The 18,826-nt window shown below is 45.8% G+C and overlaps 1 protein-coding gene across 2 annotated transcripts in view; it reads right to left on the bottom strand.

Moving 5' to 3' along the window:
- The window catches only part of LTBP3 (latent transforming growth factor beta binding protein 3), a 161,881-nt gene that overhangs the window by 135,685 nt on the left and 7,370 nt on the right, over positions 1–18,826 (bottom strand). The gene's annotated exons all lie outside the window — the stretch shown is intronic.

The following is an 18,826-nucleotide window of genomic DNA, read 5'->3' as shown; positions in this document are numbered from 1 at the left end:
CAGCCATGGTTTCAACTCTGTGACCTTTCTAGAAATATTTTTCCCTGTCTCTGCTAGTACTTAACTCTACATTTTTGCCGCTCTTAGTCTTAAGTGACCACTAACTGCTTGGCCAGGGCTGAAACTACCCACGTTCTACTCTCCATGTGGGCAGCTGCCTGTCTGCAAAAGTTTGTTTAATTTCTCTCTTCCTCTACAAAATCTGTGCCAGCAGTATGCATACACATATATTTAGGTATCTATTTAGTACATAACTGTGGGTTAACCTACCAAAATATCGTGACTCATTGAGTTATCACTGTGCAACCAAAGAAATGTACATGACAAATCCTGTGTCACGGCTCGTCAGCAGTAGAAAAAGACTAGGGCGGGCCTGTGTATTTTGCTAAATGAAATAAAACACTTCATTAAAGGGGTTGTTCAAGTTAAGTTAACCCCTGTCAATAGCTCTCCCATGCATTAAAATAAAAAATTTGAATTTACTTACCTCTCTCTGTTCTCTTATTTGTCCCATTGATAGGGGGTTTTTTTTTTCAACTTGGACAACTCCTTTAAGCAGTTGAGTGTTGAGAATTTCTTGAAAAATCTGCTGGTTTGTCTATAAGCATCGCTGAATGTCAGAAGTGTCGGACACTTTGTTTAACATTGGATCAGTACAAGGGTGACCTCATGGCATCAGCCAATACCCATGTGATCCACACACCGGCACATGCTCAGTCTCATTTCAGTGTTAGATACCAACATAAGCAATTCTCTGCTGGTGCGTAGATAGATCGATCAACTGGGAGGTGTCCTAGTCAGCCAGTCAGAGCGTGTCTATGCACACTTATTTCAACTCCTACTCATGGAGGACACTGGTTATACTTCATGTCTGAGGGTCTCCCTAGTATTGTAGATGGCTCCTGTCCTGTTTCTCTGTCAGATCAGTCATTTTATTGTTATGGATATTTGGGGTGTTGTAACATCATTCTCCTGACTCATAACAGTTTCTCCCTAGGTTAATTTTGTATTATAGCATGAAGCTTCACAATTTTACTGCATGTATTGTTACTTATTGTAGTTATCATTTCCCTGTTTCTATGTAGGAAGAGTCAGAATTGCCCCAGGTTCCTGATGTGGGGTCACTCTCATCAGAGCAAGTGCTCCACTTTTAGATAGGGATTCACTGTATTAATAGGTGAGGGTCAGATTTCCACTTTATTTTTCTGTTTCGTTATTAATATCTTTTGTTCTCCACATTAGTATATTGTACTTCAAAAAGTATCCAACTTTAATTTTTTGTGCATAAACAAATAAAGTTAGGGAGGCATGGTTTGGTGCACGTATTTAGGTGACCCTAATGTGCATGCTTAAATATTTTTTACCTGCCTGCAGAAGCTATCAGTTGCCAGCAGACAGACGATGAGTGAGGAAGTGTGAGCACCACTGATTTTCTCTTTTGACAAAATGACAGAAAAACTTGAACAATGCTACTACATTAAATTTTGTGTAAAGATTGGCTATTACAGAGTGGAATCAAGATTTAAAACGCCTTTGGGGATGAAGCAATGGGCACCACACAGATAAGGGAGTGGTACAACTGCTTCAAAGATCAGTGGAGAGTCAGGCTCCCTACTCTACCGACAAGGCTCCATGTGACTTCTGGCTTTTCCCCAAGCTGAAAATACCCTGAAAGAAAACAGATTTCATACCAGAGAAGACATCATGTAGAATGCAATGGACCGGTTACACGCCATCTCAAAAGAGACGTTTCAGCACTGCTTCCGACAGTGGTAGAAGCGTTGGGAGAGGTGTGTGGCTGCCCAAAGGGACGACTTTGAAGGAGATTAGTGTAAGATTGTTGTATCTGAACACAAATATTTCTTATGAATTAAGGTTGGATACTTTTTGAACACACCTAGTATATCCATCTTTTGGGACACAATTTACTTCCAAACTGGACTAGGTGATCTTGCGTCCAGTTCAGATGTAACATCCAGCTCTGTTGCATATGATTCTGTTTAGCCTCCAAATAGGATATGGCCCTATAATGATGATGAATGTTAGTGAACTGTACATTGAACTGTAAAAATCTTTAACACTAATGTAAAAGGAAATCTCAGACAATATTCATTAAGGCCAGATTTGTTGCATTGCGAGATGTACAAATCTCGCACGAATATGAACTCCATTCTTTTGAATGGGGTCATATCCATGAGCAATTTTTTTTCTGCATTGCATTGCACCGCAATGCAATGCGGGAAGCAAATCGCGTCACGTCCCATCTTTGAGTGTGCCCTCACATTGCATCTCCAATTGTTTTCAATAGGGCCGGTGGCAGTATCATGCCACGTGAAGATAAAGGGTTAAAACTACGCAATCAGATATAAAAACGCCTCACATCCGCGGGAAAATCACATGTTGGCAAACACGACATCGGGCTGTGATTTATGGCCCAATATGACACTCCCGCGTGTGACGTTAGCTTCTTTGTCAAAAAAAATCAAGCATCTACAAGGAATTATTGGATTCAACTTAAACTTTCTCTGTGAGATTGTAATGTTGTTATAAGTAAGTGATTACAATATCAGAGCAAAAGGATCATTTATTGTGGAAAACTGAACACTTGAAGGGAGACTTTAGTACCCTGTTGTACCACCACTAGCTTGGGTACAAGATGTGATACAGGCAGGCATGGAGGCTCTAGTACCCTGTTGTACTGCCTCTAGCTTGGATGCAAGATGTGATACGGATGGGCAGGGAGGCTCTAGTACTCTGTTGTACCACCTTTAGCCTGGATACAAGATGTGATACAGGGGGCATGGAGGCTCTAGTACCTTGTTGTACCGCCTCTAGCTTGGGTACAAGATGTGATACAGGCAGGCATGGAGGCTCTAGTACCCTGTTATACTGCCACTAGCTTGGATACAAGATGTGATACAGGGGGCATGGAGGCTCTAGTAACATGTTGTACCACCTTTAGCCTGGATACAAGATGTGATACAGGGGGCATGGAGGCTCTAGTACCTTGTTGTACCGCCTCTAGCTTGGGTACAAGATGTGATACAGGCAGGCATGGAGGCTCTAGTTCCCTGTTATACTGCCACTAGCTTGGATGTAAGATGTGATACAGGCGGGCATGAAGGCATACAGGTTCCATATGGTATCCTGCGGCATATGGGTCCATATTTGTTTTAACTGAGCTTCTAGATTGTGAAATCTTGTAGGATGTCGAAGTTGGCATTTTACATGGTCCCACACATGTTCTATTAATGATAAATCTGGCAACCGGGCAGGCCATGGAAGTATGACAGTATTGAAAAGGCAATCCTTGCTGTGTGCGGCTGAGCATTATCCTACAGAAAAATGCCTCTTGTAAACCCTGCCATGAGAGACAACACATGTGGTTGCAGAATATCCTGAACATATCGCTGAGCTGTCATTGTCCCTTGTACCACTAATAGGGGTGCCTGACTGTTGCATGTAATGGCTCGCAAGACCATTACACCAGCAGTGGGGGTTGTGTGCCGCTCCACAGCAAAGACAGCATTGAGGCGCTCACACCAAGGTCTCTAGACGTGAACTTAGACATTGTCAGTTACCAAATTAAACATGGATTTGTCACTGAAGACAACCGTGTTCCACTGCATAGCATTCCAGTTTCATGTTTCACAACACCACTGCAAATGGAGGCGACAATGGGTGGGTGTCAAAGATTTTACACTTAATGGGCACCGTGAGATCAAATGTCCTTCAGCCAAGCATCTGAAAATGGTTCGAACAAACACCGGAGCCTTCATTGTTGGTGCCACCTGTCTCTGGATGACGTACAATGAACCAGTTAGAGCTGTTCGTGCTTGTCAAACAATCAGAAGATCCTTTCTACTGGTTGTCCTGAGCCCATTCGCCTTGTGTGCGTGTCCTCATGTATCCACTGGTCTCAATATCTCCTAACAGTCTGGCCAGAATGGCCCATGTGTGAGGCAATTAGTTGATACGACCATTCAGCTTATCACATTCCAATAATGTGCCCCTTCTCAAACTCTGGTAGCTGGGTGACATCTCTTTGATTGTGACGTATAGCTTGTTTAGTGGTCAACAAGCTCTACACAAGCGGAAAAAGAGTCCACTACACACAAGTAGCCTGTGAGAGCTTATTTATTGGCCGAAGGTTGAACAACTTTTTTTAGGGCCTTAGTTGGCAAGACCGTTCATCTAATTACGCCACTCTAATCGTTTGCATATCTGCCTCAGATGTAACTGTATACTGAGTTTTGCAGCAAAACAACAACTCCTTCTAGGTGTTTGATTATTTTCTGCACAATTTTTTTATTACTGTACTGTAGCATACTTAATATTTAGCCTTGATTACTTTATGGGGCTGGTATGCAGTCGTCAGATTACAGCAAGAACTGGTTTTGGAAGTATTATCAAGACAGCAAGGGGTGGGGCTACAGTTACGTCCTGCAGCTTCAGGGTATGTATGAAGAGATCGTGGGTCGATCTCGCGCAATACATTGCGGCTGCCAGCTGTTTCTTACAGCCGACACCCGCCCGTAACAGCACCGATAATCCGCACTGCTTATCGGAGCTATTAACCCTTTAAATGCTGACAACTGCATTTAAAAGCCCCGACCGATGTTCGATGTACGGCCCCCCTCCACCACCCCGCAATGAGATCTCGGGTTGCTGTGCGGTTCTCATTGCAGCTGGGGACCTTCTGAAAGGCCCCAGGGCTGTCATTGCAGAGTGCCTATCAGATCGCGGTATGATGTAATGCTATCACATTACATCTTACTGCAGGAGCGATCAAAGCATTGCAAGTTCTTGTCCCCTCTGGGAACTAAAAAAAAAAAGTTAAAATAAGTTTTAAAAAGTCTGACTAATTACTAAAAAAAAAAAAGTAATAAAGGTTTAAAACAAAACCCTTTTGCCATATTTATAATAAAAGTATCTAAATAATAAAACAAAAACACATATTTGGTATTGCTGCATCCGTAAAAGTCTCTAGCAAAGTAATGTGTTATTTACCCCGCACGGTGAACGTCGTCAAAAATAAAAATAAAGAACGCCAGAATTACGTCTCCAAGAAAAAAAATGGAATAAAAAGCGATCAAAAAGTTTTATGTATTCCAAAGTAGTATCAACAGAAACTACAGGACGTCCTGCACAAAATGAGACCTTGCACAACTATGTCGAGAGAAAAATAAAAACGTTGTTGCGCCCAGAAGATAGTGGCAGATGATAGTTTTAAAAAATTAAATATCTTTGAATAAAAATAAAAGTAGTACAGAAAAAAACTATATAAGTTAGGCACCGTAGTAATCATACTGACCCATAGAATAAAGTTATCATGTCAGTTTTGTTGCAGTGTGTATGCTGTAGAAAAAGGATGCACTCATAGATGGCGCTATTTCGTGTTTTTTCCATTAAACTCAACTTAGAATTTTTAAAAGTTTTTCAGTACATTATATGGTACATTAAATAGTACCATTGTAAAATACAACTCGTCCCGCAAAAAAGCCTTCATACAGTGACGTCGATGGATAAATAAAGAAGTTATGATTTTTTAAATAGGGGGAGGAAAAAACGAAAATGGAGAAAAAAAAGGGGTCATGTCTAGAGATGAGCGAGCGTACTCGGAAAAGCACTACTTGCTCGAGTAATTTGCTTTATCCGAGTATCGCTGTGCTCGTCCCTGAAGATTCGGGTGCCGCTGCGGCTGACAGGTGAGTCGCAGCGGGGAGCAGGGGAGAGCGGGCGGGAGAGAGGGAGAGAAAGATCTCCCCTCCGTTCCTCCCCGCTCTCCCCTGCAGCTCCCCGCTCCGTGCCGGCACCCGAATCTTCAGGGACGAGCACAGCGATACTCGGATAAAGCAAATTACTCGAGCGAGTAGTGCTTTTCCGAGTACGCTCGCTCATCCCTAGTCATGTCCTTAAAGGGGTTGTCCCGCGCCGAAGCGGTTTTTTGCTTTTTTTTAACCCCCCCCCAGTTTGGCGCGAGACAACCCCGATGCAGGGGTTAAAAAAACAAACCGCTCAGCGCTTACCTGAATCCCGGCGGTCCGGCGTCTTCATACTCACCTGCTGAAGATGGCCGCCGGGGTCTGCTCCCTCCGTGGACCGCAGCTCTTCTGTGCGGTCCATTGCCGATTCCAGCCTCCTGATTGGCTGGAATCGGCACATGACGGGGCGGAGCTACACGGAGCCGGCATTCTGCACGAGCGGCCCCATTGAAGACAGCAGAAGACCCGGACTGCGCAAGCGCGGCTAATTTGGCCATCGGAGGGCGAAAATTAGTCGGCTCCATGGGAACGAGGACGCTAGCAACGGAGCAGGTAAGTAAAAAACTTTTTATAACTTCTGGATGGCTCATAATTAATGCACAATGTACATTACAAAGTGCATTAATATGGCCATACAGAAGTGTATAGACCCACTTGCTGCCGCGGGACAACCCCTTTAAGGGTTGTCTAGCTCATCTACAAGAGAGAGCCACATACATTGTTTCCTCTTCTCTGGACTACTGATTGGGGAGGAAGGCGACCCCTATTTTTCCAATAGGAGATAGTCCTGGAATCGAAACTTACTTTGATTTATTATGGACTATACTTGGAATATACCATAAATATCTCGGACGGAAATACTCTTTTAGGCCCTTGGAAGTGGTTCATTATGGCAATGTGCCCCCAGACCAGAAAAAGTTGTGCACTCCTAGTTTATAGGATATCTTCATGACAAAGATTCAGTCAGTAAATTAGCTACAGTCACTCTAGTCAGTACATGTTTTTACAAGTAGGGTAGCCTTTCCAGAATAAGCAGACACATTTTTTAAAAGTTCCCTACTAAAGAATGTAAGGAAATGTTTCGTTACATAATTGTAAATATAATAAATATCCATAAAGATTCTTTGTGCTTTAGGCGATCTGCACATGAAAGGGTCAGATTCTGCAAGTGGATTTCTGCTGTGGAAGACCTGTGATTCATGGCGGAAATGAATTGTGATTGTTTGCGGATGATCGAGGATGTGATTGTTCTACCACGCGAATGTACAGCGTTTCGTTCGCATGGGAAAAAGATGATTGCGAACAAGCGATTGTGTCAGAAAGTTGCCCAACCCCCTGGAAAAACACCTTGTATACAAAAGGTTAATGCCCAGACAACATTCTCCTCTGCTTTTGTGGTGGTGAGAGCTTAGAACCATGCCTTCCCTGAAAAAATGTGCCCTGCACTGTCTTTTCCTGCATTCCTGCTTCCTTTTATTCCTTTTGCTATGTCATCTCCTAGCAACCTGCGAACTATCCAACTACAAATCCGTGCCCATCCGCAATTGTACTTGTGGATGCACTGTGATTCGATTGCTCCCATAAAGATCAATAGAGCCTGTCCTAGCGGAATCCGCGCAGAAAAAAGAGCATGCTACGATTTTTATTTTTGCTAAAAAAAATTGCAATTCACATCCCTGCACATCTGCTTAAAGCTGCCCCTTGCCGTCTCTTTGTAATGAGAGGGGCGGGACAGCATTAGTTGCTAAGCTCTCTCCCCCTACCATTGCTGGTTACCGACAAGGGGCGGAGTGGGGGCACACTAGCTCCCGCCCCCATCCGCCTCCTCCTCTTGCCGAGAGATGGCGAGAGAGCGGAGAAGGGGAGACACATTAGCAGAGCTAACCTGTCTCCCCCAGCCCCACGGCGTCTGCCATTTGTCCGCCTATTCAAGTGTTTTTACAGCGCCGACAGTCGCACGTAAAAATGCCTACGCCCATGCGAAAGAGCCCTAAGTCTTAATAGTTTCCTAAAATGTATCAGTGTGGATAAAATATATGTTTAGCTCACAGTTGTATTAACGCCTTTCTGACGAAGCTTGTTTGCGCATTAATGAGCATGTAATGTTGCAGTTTTTTGCATCATTGCATTCCAAGAACCATAATATTTTAATTTTCCATCAACTTAGCCATATTAGGGATTGTTTTCCGTTGGAAAAGTTGTATTTTCTAATGCCATCATTTTTGGGTATATATAATGTACTCTATGACTTGTATTACTTTTTTTGGGGGGGGGGGGATTGGGGAAAAAAAGAAATTCGGCAATTTGTTTATTGGATTTCATTACATCAGTGGAGCGCTGTGAGGGCTTGTTTTTTGCAGGATGACCTCTAGTCTTCATTTATCTAATTTTTGGGAACATATAACATTTTGATTGCTTTTTATTCCATTTTTTTTCTAGAGGCAAGAATAACAAAACCTGCTATTCTGGCATGTTTTAGTATTTTTTATTTTTAATGGCGTTTACCATGTAGTATAAATAATATGTTAAAAATAAACCTGCAGGCCAGTATGATTACACCAATACCAAATTGATACATTTTCATGTTTAAAAAAAAAATGTATTTTTTTTTATTGCTGCACATAAAGACCCCTAACATTTTTTCCTGCCAGCGGTGCTGTGCAAGGTTTTTCTTTGCAGGATGAGTTGTACTTTTTAATGGTACCAGTTGTTGATCCATGTGACATTTTGATCACTTTCTATTCTGTTTTTGTAAGGCGAGATTAGTTATTTTTGCAATGTATTTTTTTTTAATGACGTGCACTATGGGGGTTAAGTAATCTAGTAACTTTTTTTCTCTGGGTCATTGCAAACACAGCTATACCACATGTGCGATTTTCTTTTTGTTAACATAGTAAAGAGGGAAAGGTTTGGTTTTTGACTTATTTATTTTTACTTTTTTTAAACTTTTTTATTTTTGTCCCACAAGGGGACTTGAACATCACCATATTGTATCATTCTTCTAATACACTACTATGTTTCAATATAGCAGTGTATTAGAAAGCCTATGAAGCTCGGCCATAGTAGCTGGCAGACCCAGAGGCTATATGTGCCATAGCATCCCATTGGGACCCCGCGACAACATTGCGGGGATCTGATGGGAGAGAGATAGAGCCGCCTCCCTCTGTTGGCTTTTTACATGCAGCTGTTACACTGGCCGTGGCATGTGAATTGTTCTTAGATCCCCACTGTTTGAGCAGCTGTTATCCAACAGCCAAGCGTCTGCTCTCCCTGGCACTGGAGATTGCACCAGACTTCTCTTGCAGCCGCCATCAAAAGATGACGCATCAGAATAAAGCCCCTTAATGGCCACAGTCAAAACACGTATGGGTGGAATTTAAGGGGTTAAAGGGGTTTGTCTCCTTCGATACAAATTCATTTATAATACAGAGATGTAGTTCAGCACCCCCTGGGAAATTGCCAATTTGTTAGGAGAAGCCTTCTCTGAAGCAGCCGAAATTTAGTATTTCATGATGGCCATTCAGATGAATGACCTTCCATGTAATATATGAAAGGCTTGAGTGAGAGCTACTCTAATTCATGGTACAAAATGCTTTATCTTTTATATTTCTTTATACTCTCAGTTGGATTCTGTGTCCAAGCAGCTAGTTATTGCTATTGTGCCTATGATTCATAGAAACATAGAAAATTGATGGCAGAAAGAGAGCACATGGTCCATCTTGTTTACCTTTATATTATTTTGTTTTTATGTCTCTCTTCTGATAGATTTATGCTTATCCTGGGCAACTTGACTTCATTTGTTGCTGAAATTAAAACCAACTTCTGTTGAAAGTTTGTTCTAAGCATCTATTACTCAAATCCAAATAGGTGATATCCACGACACCATCTTCTTCCAACAAATTAAATATACAATCACTGCTTTAACAGTAAAGAATCACATCTATGGTGAAACTTTGTTTTCTCTCGATGAAGTGGATGGCCCTTTGCCATGGTTACAGGCCTAGGTATATTAGATCTGTATAATGTATTCATATATTTGTGCATAGTGATAAGATCGCCCTTAAACTGTCTTTGTCCCCAAGCGGGATAATCCACATTCGCCAAAATCCTTGGTACAACAATCTATAACATTATATTATATATATACTTATACACAAGAGCCATCTACTCTATGCATTGATCTTCAAATGTTATGCCACTTTTAACAATGTTTAAAGAAAAGACATCCTGGAACACTCTGCATGCCATAAATATATGGTCATACAGCACTACACCCCAAAAATGTATTCTAAGCAAAATCAACATTAATTCAGTAAGGATTGGTTTCACATCTGAACCAGGGATTCCGTTTTCCTGCTCAGTTTGGAGAACAGGAAAGGGGAATCCCCATAGCTGAACGGTTCCGTATCAGGACGGCACAGAAAAGCATCGGAAGGCTCCATTGACTATAATCGGGTCCAACTGCTTTCTGCCTAGCTGGTTGGCTTTTGGGCGGAAGAAAAAGTGCCACACGCAGCGCTTTTTCTTCTGGTATTTTCATCCACATCTGTGATGGAACCTTACGCTGGAGGTTCCGACGCAGATGTGAAACCACTAGAGATGAGTGAGCACCAAAATGCTCGGGTGCTCGTTATTCGGGACGAACTTTTCGCGATGCTCGAGGGTTCGTTTCGAGTAACGAACCCCATTGAAGTCAATGGGCGACCCGAGCATTTTTGTATTTCGCCGATGCTCGCTAAGGTTTCCTTGTGTGAAAATCTGGGCAATTCAAGAAAGTGATGGGAACGACACAGCAACGGATAGGGCAGGCCAGGGGCTACATGTTGGGCTGCATCTCAAGTTCACAGGTCCCACTATTAAGCCACAATAGCGGCAAGAGTGGGGCCCCCCCCTCCCAAAAACTTTTACTTCTGAAAAGCCTTCATTAGCATGGCATACCTTAGCTAAGCACCACACTACCTCCAACAAAGCACAATCACTGCCTGCATGACACTCCACTGCCACTTCTCCTGTGTTACATGCTGCCCAACCGCCCCCCCTCCCCCCCACAGCGCACACCTAAGTGTCCCTGCGCAGCCTTCAGCTGCCCTAATGCCTCACCACCCTCATGTCTATTTAGAAGTGCGTCTGCCATGAGGAGGAACCGCAGGCACACACTGCAGAGGTTGGCACGGCTAGGCAGCGACCCTCTTTAAAAGGGGCGGGGCGATAGCCCACAATGCTGTACAGAAGCAATGAGAAATAGAATCCTGTGCCACCGCCATCAGGAGCTGCACACGTGGGCATAGCAATGGGGAACCTATGTGCCACACACTATTCATTCTGTCAAGGTGTCTGCATGCCCCAGTCAGACCGCGGTTTTTAATTCATAGACACAGGCAGGTACAACTCCCTATTGTGAAGTCCCTGTGGACCCACAGCATGGGTGGCTCCCTGGAACCCACCGGCGGTACATAAAAATATCCCATTGCATTGCCCAACACAGCTGAGGTAGTAATGTCGTGCTTAATGCAGGTGGGCTTCGGCCCACACTGCATGCCCCAGTCAGACTGGGGTTCTTTACAAGTGGAAACAGATGCATTTATAATTCCCTGTGGACCCACAGCATGGGTGGGTGCCAGGAAGCCACCGGCGGTACATAGAAATATCCCATTGCATTGCCCAACACAGCTGAGGTAGTAATGTCGTGCTTAATGCAGGTGGGCTTCGGCCCACACTGCATGCCCCAGTCAGACTGGGGTTCTTTACAAGTGGAAACAGATGCATTTATAATTCCCTGTGGACCCACAGCAGGGGTGGGTGCCAGGAAGCCACCGGCGGTACATAGAAATATCCCATTGCATTGCCCAACACAGCTGAGGTAGTAATGTCGTGCTTAATGCAGGTGGGCTTCGGCCCACACTGCATGCCCCAGTCAGACTGGGGTTCTTTACAAGTGGACAGATGTAGGTTAAACTCCGTGTGCACCTACAGCATGGGTGGCTCCCTGGAACCCACCGGCGATACACAAAAATATCCCATTGCATTGCCCAACACAGCGGATGTAACGTCAGCTGTAATGCAGGTGGGCTAAAAATTCATTTCATTACACTGTAGGCGAGGGCCCACAAAAATTGCTGTATCAACAGTACTAATGTACATCCAAAAAATTGGCCATGCCCAACCAAGATGGCAGGTGAAACCCATTAATCGATTTGGTTAATGTGGCTTAAGTGGTAACTAGGCCTGGAGGCAGCCCAGTTTAACGAAAAATTGGTTCAAGTTAAAGTTCCAACGCTTTTCAGAGCATTGAAACATCTAAAAATTGTTTAGAAAAATTATGAGTGAGCCTTGTGGCCCTAAGAAAAATTGCCCGTTCAGCGTGATTACGTGAGGTTTCAGGAGGAGGAGCAGGAGGAGGAGGAGGAGGAATATTAGACACAGATTGATGAAGCAGAAATGTCCCCGTTTTGGATGGTGAGAGAGAACGTAGCTTCCATCCGCGGGTGCAGCCTACGTATTGCTTACGTATCGCTGCTGTCCGCTGGTGGAGAAGAGAAGTCTGGGGAAATCCAGGCTTTGTTCATCTTGATGAGTGTAAGCCTGTCGGCACTGTCGGTTGACAGGCGGGTATGCTTATCTGTGATGATTCCCCCAGCCGCACTAAACACCCTCTCCGACAAGACGCTAGCCGCAGGACAAGCAAGCACCTCCAGGGCATACAGCGCTAGTTCAGGCCACGTGTCCAGCTTCGACACCCAGTAGTTGTAGGGGGCAGAGGCATCACCGAGGATGGTCGTGCGATCGGCTACGTACTCCCTCACCATCCTTTTACAGTGCTCCCGCCGACTCAGCCTTGACTGGGGAGCGGTGACACAGTCTTGCTGGGGAGCCATAAAGCTGGCCAGGCCCTTAAAGACTGTTGCACTGTCTGGGCTGTACATGCTGCTCGATCTACACACCTCCCCTGCTACATGGCCCTCGGAACTGCGCCTTCTGCCACTAGCGCTGTCGGATGGGAATTTTACCATCAGCTTGTCCGCCCGGGTCCTGTGGTATAGCAACACTCTCGAACCCCTTTCCTCTTCGGGAATGAGACTGGGAAGGTTCTCCTTATAGCGTGGGTCGAGCAGTGTGTACACCCAGTAATCCATAGTGGCCAGAATGCGTTGAATGCGAGGGTCACGAGAAAGGCATCCTAACATGAAGTCAGCCATGTGTGCCAGGGTACCTGTACGCAACACATGGCTGTCCGCACTAGGAAGATCACTTTCAGGATCCTCCTCCTCCTCCTCCTCCTCAGGCCATACACGCTGAAATGATGACAGGCAAGCAGCATGGGTACCGTCAGCAGTGGGCCAAGCTGTCTCTTCCCCCTCCTCCTCATCCTCCTCATCCTCCTCCTCCTCCTCCTGAACGCGCTGAGATATAGACAGGAGGGTGCTCTGACTATCCAGCGACATACTGTCTTCCCCCGGCTCTGTTTCCGAGCGCAAAGCGGCTGCCTTTATGGTTTGCAGGGAACTTCTCAAGATGCATAGCAGAGGAATGGTGACGCTAATGATTGCAGCATCGCCGCTCACCACCTGGGTAGACTGATCAAAGTTTCGAAGGACCTGGCAGATGTCTGCCAACCAGGCCCACTCTTCTGAAAAGAATTGAGGAGGCTGACTCCCACTGCGCCGCCCATGTTGGAGTTGGTATTCCACTATAGCTCTACGCTGCTCATAGAGCCTAGCCAACATGTGGAGCGTAGAGTTCCACCGTGTGGGCACGTCGCACAGCAGTCGGTGCACTGGCAGATTAAAGCGATGTTGCAGGGTGCGCAGGGTGGCAGCGTCCGTGTGGGACTTGCGGAAATGTGCGCAGAGCCGGCGCACCTTTACGAGCAGGTCTGACAAGCGTGGGTAGCTTTTCAGAAAGCGCTGAACCACCAAATTAAAGACGTGGGCCAGGCATGGCACGTGCGTGAGGCTGCTGAGCTGCAGAGCCGCCACCAGGTTACGCCCGTTGTCACACACGACCATGCCCGGTTGGAGGCTCAGCGGCGCAAGCCAACGGTCGGTCTGCTCTGTCAGACCCTGCAGCAGTTCGTGGGCCGTGTGCCTCCTATCTCCTAAGCTGAGTAGTTTCAGCACGGCCTGCTGACGCTTGCCCACCGCTGTGCTGCCACGCCGCGCGACACCGACTGCTGGCGACGTCCTGCTGCTGCTGACACATCTAGATTGCGAGACAGAGGTTGAGGAGGAGGAGGAGGGTGGTTTAGTGGACGAGGCATACACCGACGCAGATACCACCACCGAGCTGGGGCCCGCAATTCTGGGGGTGGGTAGGACGTGAGCGGTCCCGGGCTCTGACTCTGTCCCAGCCTCCACTAAATTCACCCAATGTGCCGTCAGGGAGATGTAGTGGCCCTGCCCGCCTATGCTTGTCCACGTGTCCGTAGTTAAGTGGACCTTGCCACTAACCGCATTGGTGAGGGCGCGTACAATGTTGCGGGAGACGTGGTCGTGCAGGGCTGGGACGGCACATCGGGAAAAGTAGTGGCGACTGGGAACTGAGTAGCGCGGGGCCGCCGCCGCCATCATAGCTTTGAAGGACTCCGTTTCCACAACCCTATACGGCAGCATCTCAAGGCTGATAAATTTGGCTATGTGGACGGTTAACGATTGAGCGTGCGGGTGCGTGGCGGCGTACTTGCGCTTGCGCTCCAACAGTTGCGCTAGCGACGACTGGACTGTGCGGTGCGAGACATTGGTGGATGGGGCCGAGGACAGCGGAGGTGAGGGTGTGGGTGCAGGCCATGAGACGGTTGTGCCTGTGTCCTGAGAGGGAGGTTGTATCTCAGTGGCAGGTTGGGGCACAACTGGCATGCTGGTGGTGGTGAGGCTGTTGGTGGTGGCTCCCCGGCTGATCTTGGCGCGACAAAGGTTGCACACCACTGTTCGTCGGTCGTCAGGCGTCTCGGTGAAAAACTGCCAGACCTTAGAGCACCTCGGCCTCTGCAGGGTGGCATGGCGGAAGGGTGTGCTTTGGGAAACAGTTGGTGGATTATTTGGTCTGGCCCTGCCTCTACCCCTGGACACCGCACTGCCTCTTGCAACCTGCCCTGCTGCTGCCCGTGCCTCCCCCTCTGAAGACCTGTCCTGAGTAGGCGTTGCACACCAGGTGGGGTCAGTCACCTCATCGTCCTGCTGCTCTTCCTCCGAATCCTCTGTGCGCTGCTCCCTTGGACTTACTGCCCTTACTACAACCTCACTGCAAGACAACTGTGTCTCATCGTCATCGTCCTCCTCACCCACAGAAACTTCTTGAGACAGTTGGCGTAAGTCCCCAGCCTCTTCCCCCGGACCCCGGGAACTTTCGAATGGTTGGGCATCAGTGACGATAAACTCCTCTGGTGGGAGAGGAACCGCTGCTGCCCAATCTAAGCAGGGGCCCGAGAACAGTTCCTGGGAGTGTTCCCGCTCCTGAGCAGGTGTCATTGTAGTGGAGTGAGGAGGCTGGGAGGAAGGAGGAGCAGCAGACAGAGGATTCGGATTTGCAGCACTGGACGGCGCAGAACTGTGGGTGGATGATAGCTTGCTCGAAGCACTTTCTGCCATCCAGGACAGGACCTGCTCACACTGCTCATTTTCTAATAAAGGTCTCCCGCGTGGACCCATTAATTGGGCGATGAATGTGGGGACGCCAGAAACGTGCCTCTCTCCTAATCGCGCAGCAGTCGGCTGCGACACACCTGGATCAGGAGCTCGGCCTGTGCCCACACCCTCACTTGGCCCTCCGCGTCCTCGGCCACGTCCACGTCCACGTCCTCTAGGCTTACCCCTACCCCTCAGCATGCTGTATTACCAGTGATTTGATTTCCCAGGCAGGAAATAAATTGGCGCAAGCCTGCAGGCCGAATATAATGTTTTCGCTTTTTTGCAAACAGAGACCCCACTGTGTGTATTCAATGAACAAGAAGTTTAATATCTGTGGTGTGGCCCTCAAAAAGTGTCACACAAGTATAGTGTAGCAGAGTTATTAACTCTAGCAGAGCAGGTATTTGCCAGTCAGGATACACAATGGTGCTAGGCTGCAGTAAAGTGTAGCTGGTTGCGTCAGATTTTTGTACGTTGTACACGCAGCACACACGTACACGCAGACCTTAGGACTGACACAGGCAGGCCAAATATAATTTCTTTTCCTTTTTAGCTTAGGGAAGACCCCACTGCGTATATTCAATGAACAAGAAGTTTAATATCTGTGGTGTGGCCCTCAAAAAGTGTCACACAAGTATAGTGTAGCAGAGTTATTAACTCTAGCAGAGCAGGTATTTGCCAGTCAGGATACACAATGGTGCTAGGCTGCAGTAAAGCGTAGCTGGTTGCGTCAGATTTTTGTACGTTGTACACGCAGCACACACGTACACGCAGACCTTAGGACTGACACAGGCAGGCCAAATATAATTTCTTTTCCTTTTTAGCTTAGGGAAGACCCCACTGCGTATATTCAATGAACAAGAAGTTTAATATCTGTGGTGTGGCCCTCAAAAAGTGTCACACAAGTATAGTGTAGCAGAGTTATTAACTCTAGCAGAGCAGGTATTTGCCAGTCAGGATACACAATGGCGCTAGGCTGCAGTAAAGCGTAGCTGGTTGCGTCAGATTTTTGTACGTTGTACACGCAGCACACACGTACACGCAGACCTTAGGACTGACACAGGCAGGCCAAATATAATTTATTTTCCTTTTTAGCTTAGGGAAGACCCCACTGCGTGTATTCAATGAATAATAAATGTCTTCTGGCCCTGCCTACACAATTCTATCCCTGTAGTATTAATGCCGGGTGCAATGCTCTGCACAGCCGGTTTTGAGAAAAAAAAAAAAAATGCAACACTGCTAACAGCAGCCTGGACAGTACTGCACACGGATAGAAGTGGCCCTAGAAAGGACCGTTGGGGTTCTTGAAGCCTACACTAACTCCTAACACTCTCCCTGCCTAACCCCCACTTCTGTCCCTATTGCTGGGCGCAATGCTCTGCAGATCCAATTTTGGACAAAAAAAATAAAAAATACTGTGCTAACACAGTACTGCACACTAGTAGATGTGGCCCTGAGAAGGGCCGTTGGGGTTCTTGAAGCCTACACTGACTCCTAACGCTCTCCCTACAGCAGCACCAGCAGCAGCACTTTCCCTCAGCTAAGTCACAAGGCATGTGTGGCGAGCCGCGGGAGGGGCCGATTTTTATACTCGGGTGACATCTGATCGCCCCAGCCACTCACAGCAGGGGGGTGGTATAGGGCTTGAACGTTACAGGGGGAAGTTGTAATGCCTTCCCTGTCTTTCAATTGGCCAGAAAAGCGCGCTAACGTCTCAGAGAGGAAACTGAAAGTAACCGGAACACCGCGTGGTGCTCGTTACGAGTAACGAGCATCCCGAACACCCTAATATTCGCACGAATATCAAGCTCGGACGAGTACGTTCGCACATCTCTAGAAACCACTCCTAAGTTGTTTATTAACAGTACTATGGAAACTTGTATTCATATTACCACCACGAATACCAATATAGTAAACACAGAATATACCTTACTAATAGAAAATAATAAATATAAAAAAAAAAATCTAAGCCTATAAGTATACATTTACATATCACTATCATTCCTTAATTGCACTTAATAATCCACCTACAGAAATATGTCAATATACCAGGTAAATATAAGAAAGATAAAAAGAATCTTTATTCACAATATACATATCCAGGTAAAGACGGATGGCACAAATGATGAGGCGCTATCTCCATATTTCTGCTAGTCTAGTAATAATGTTGCCTGAATTCACAGTGGCATTACAGTAATGGACAGTAGCAGAAAATAAAGATTTAGAAAATTTATCCTATTATCATTTGGTTCATCTGGTCCCTCTGATGAGATCTGTTCATGTTTTTGGTTACATAAATCAGAAGGGAGTGCAGATCTAATCAGCAATTTTAATGTGATTTGAGCCTTAGGCTCATTTTAAAATTAAGCCATGCGTGCATCAAAAACTAAATTAAATGAAACTGACGGTACTATACAAGACAAAGACTCCATTCTACAGCCGGCCATAATTTCAAGATTTGTCACAGAGATAATTGCTATACAAAATATTTCTGCAATGGTATACCACACACTGGAAATATAGAAGATGTGGACAAATTACATTGCACAGCAGCAGACAACTTTCTTCTCCTACTTATTCTTTCTCATTTCATCACTTGCCTGTTATCAGTTGAACTGAGCTGCCTAATAGGCATAAAGATCTTGCTAAAGGTATTATCAGCAATGCATGATTCATGGGTTACAAACTGTGGTAAAAACAGCCAATGCCAAACCATGGCTCAAGTATTGATTCATTAAGAGGAATGTTGTGTTTCAAGCAAAAAGAAATACGCATTTTATAATGTTTTGTTTGCTGCTGTTGCTAATCTTTACTAACGGGTGTGGGCTCTGGACAGGATCAGTCTCCTCCCCCCTCTGGCAGCTGACAATATAGTCACTTTTTACTTTCCAATCAAGATTTAGAATCCTAACAAGCTGAAAATGAGTCTTCTCAGCAATACTACTATGCTACTGCAGGAACTATGGTCATTTTCTGATAGGCACGTGACTGATCATGTGTGTTAAGCAGTACTCAGCCCTAGAGGCGTAATTTGAAGATTCTGGACCCCAATGAAAAATCTGTAGCAGGTGCTTTATTCATAGTACTGGGCTCCCTATATGGAGAAAAGAGGTCTTATGGGCCCTCTAAGGCTTCTGGGCCCGGGTGCAACCTCTGAATCCCCTATAGTCACTCATTGAGTGAAAGTGCACATTGCTATATACTTAGAAAATCAGATGGAGGCATACTTTGTAAGTAAATGCCATAACTCTTCATAGGATTGTTTTTTTAACAGAATGTAACTGGCAAACATTGTTAATTTTCTACTGTCTATGCAATGAATATGATATTTACTGGTGGATATCTAGATGAGTTCCAGCAGATTTTAGTACTTCCAACATATTTCTCACTTGTTCCAGGAAAAAACTTGAATCATAGCATTTACTTTGCTAAGACCCA

The sequence above is a fragment of the Eleutherodactylus coqui genome, chromosome 11 (assembly GCF_035609145.1).
Source record: "Eleutherodactylus coqui strain aEleCoq1 chromosome 11, aEleCoq1.hap1, whole genome shotgun sequence".
Taxonomy (NCBI): Eukaryota; Metazoa; Chordata; class Amphibia; order Anura; family Eleutherodactylidae; genus Eleutherodactylus; species Eleutherodactylus coqui.
The sequence above is the reverse complement of the archived record's forward strand: the minus strand, read 5'-3'. Positions and strand labels throughout refer to the sequence as shown.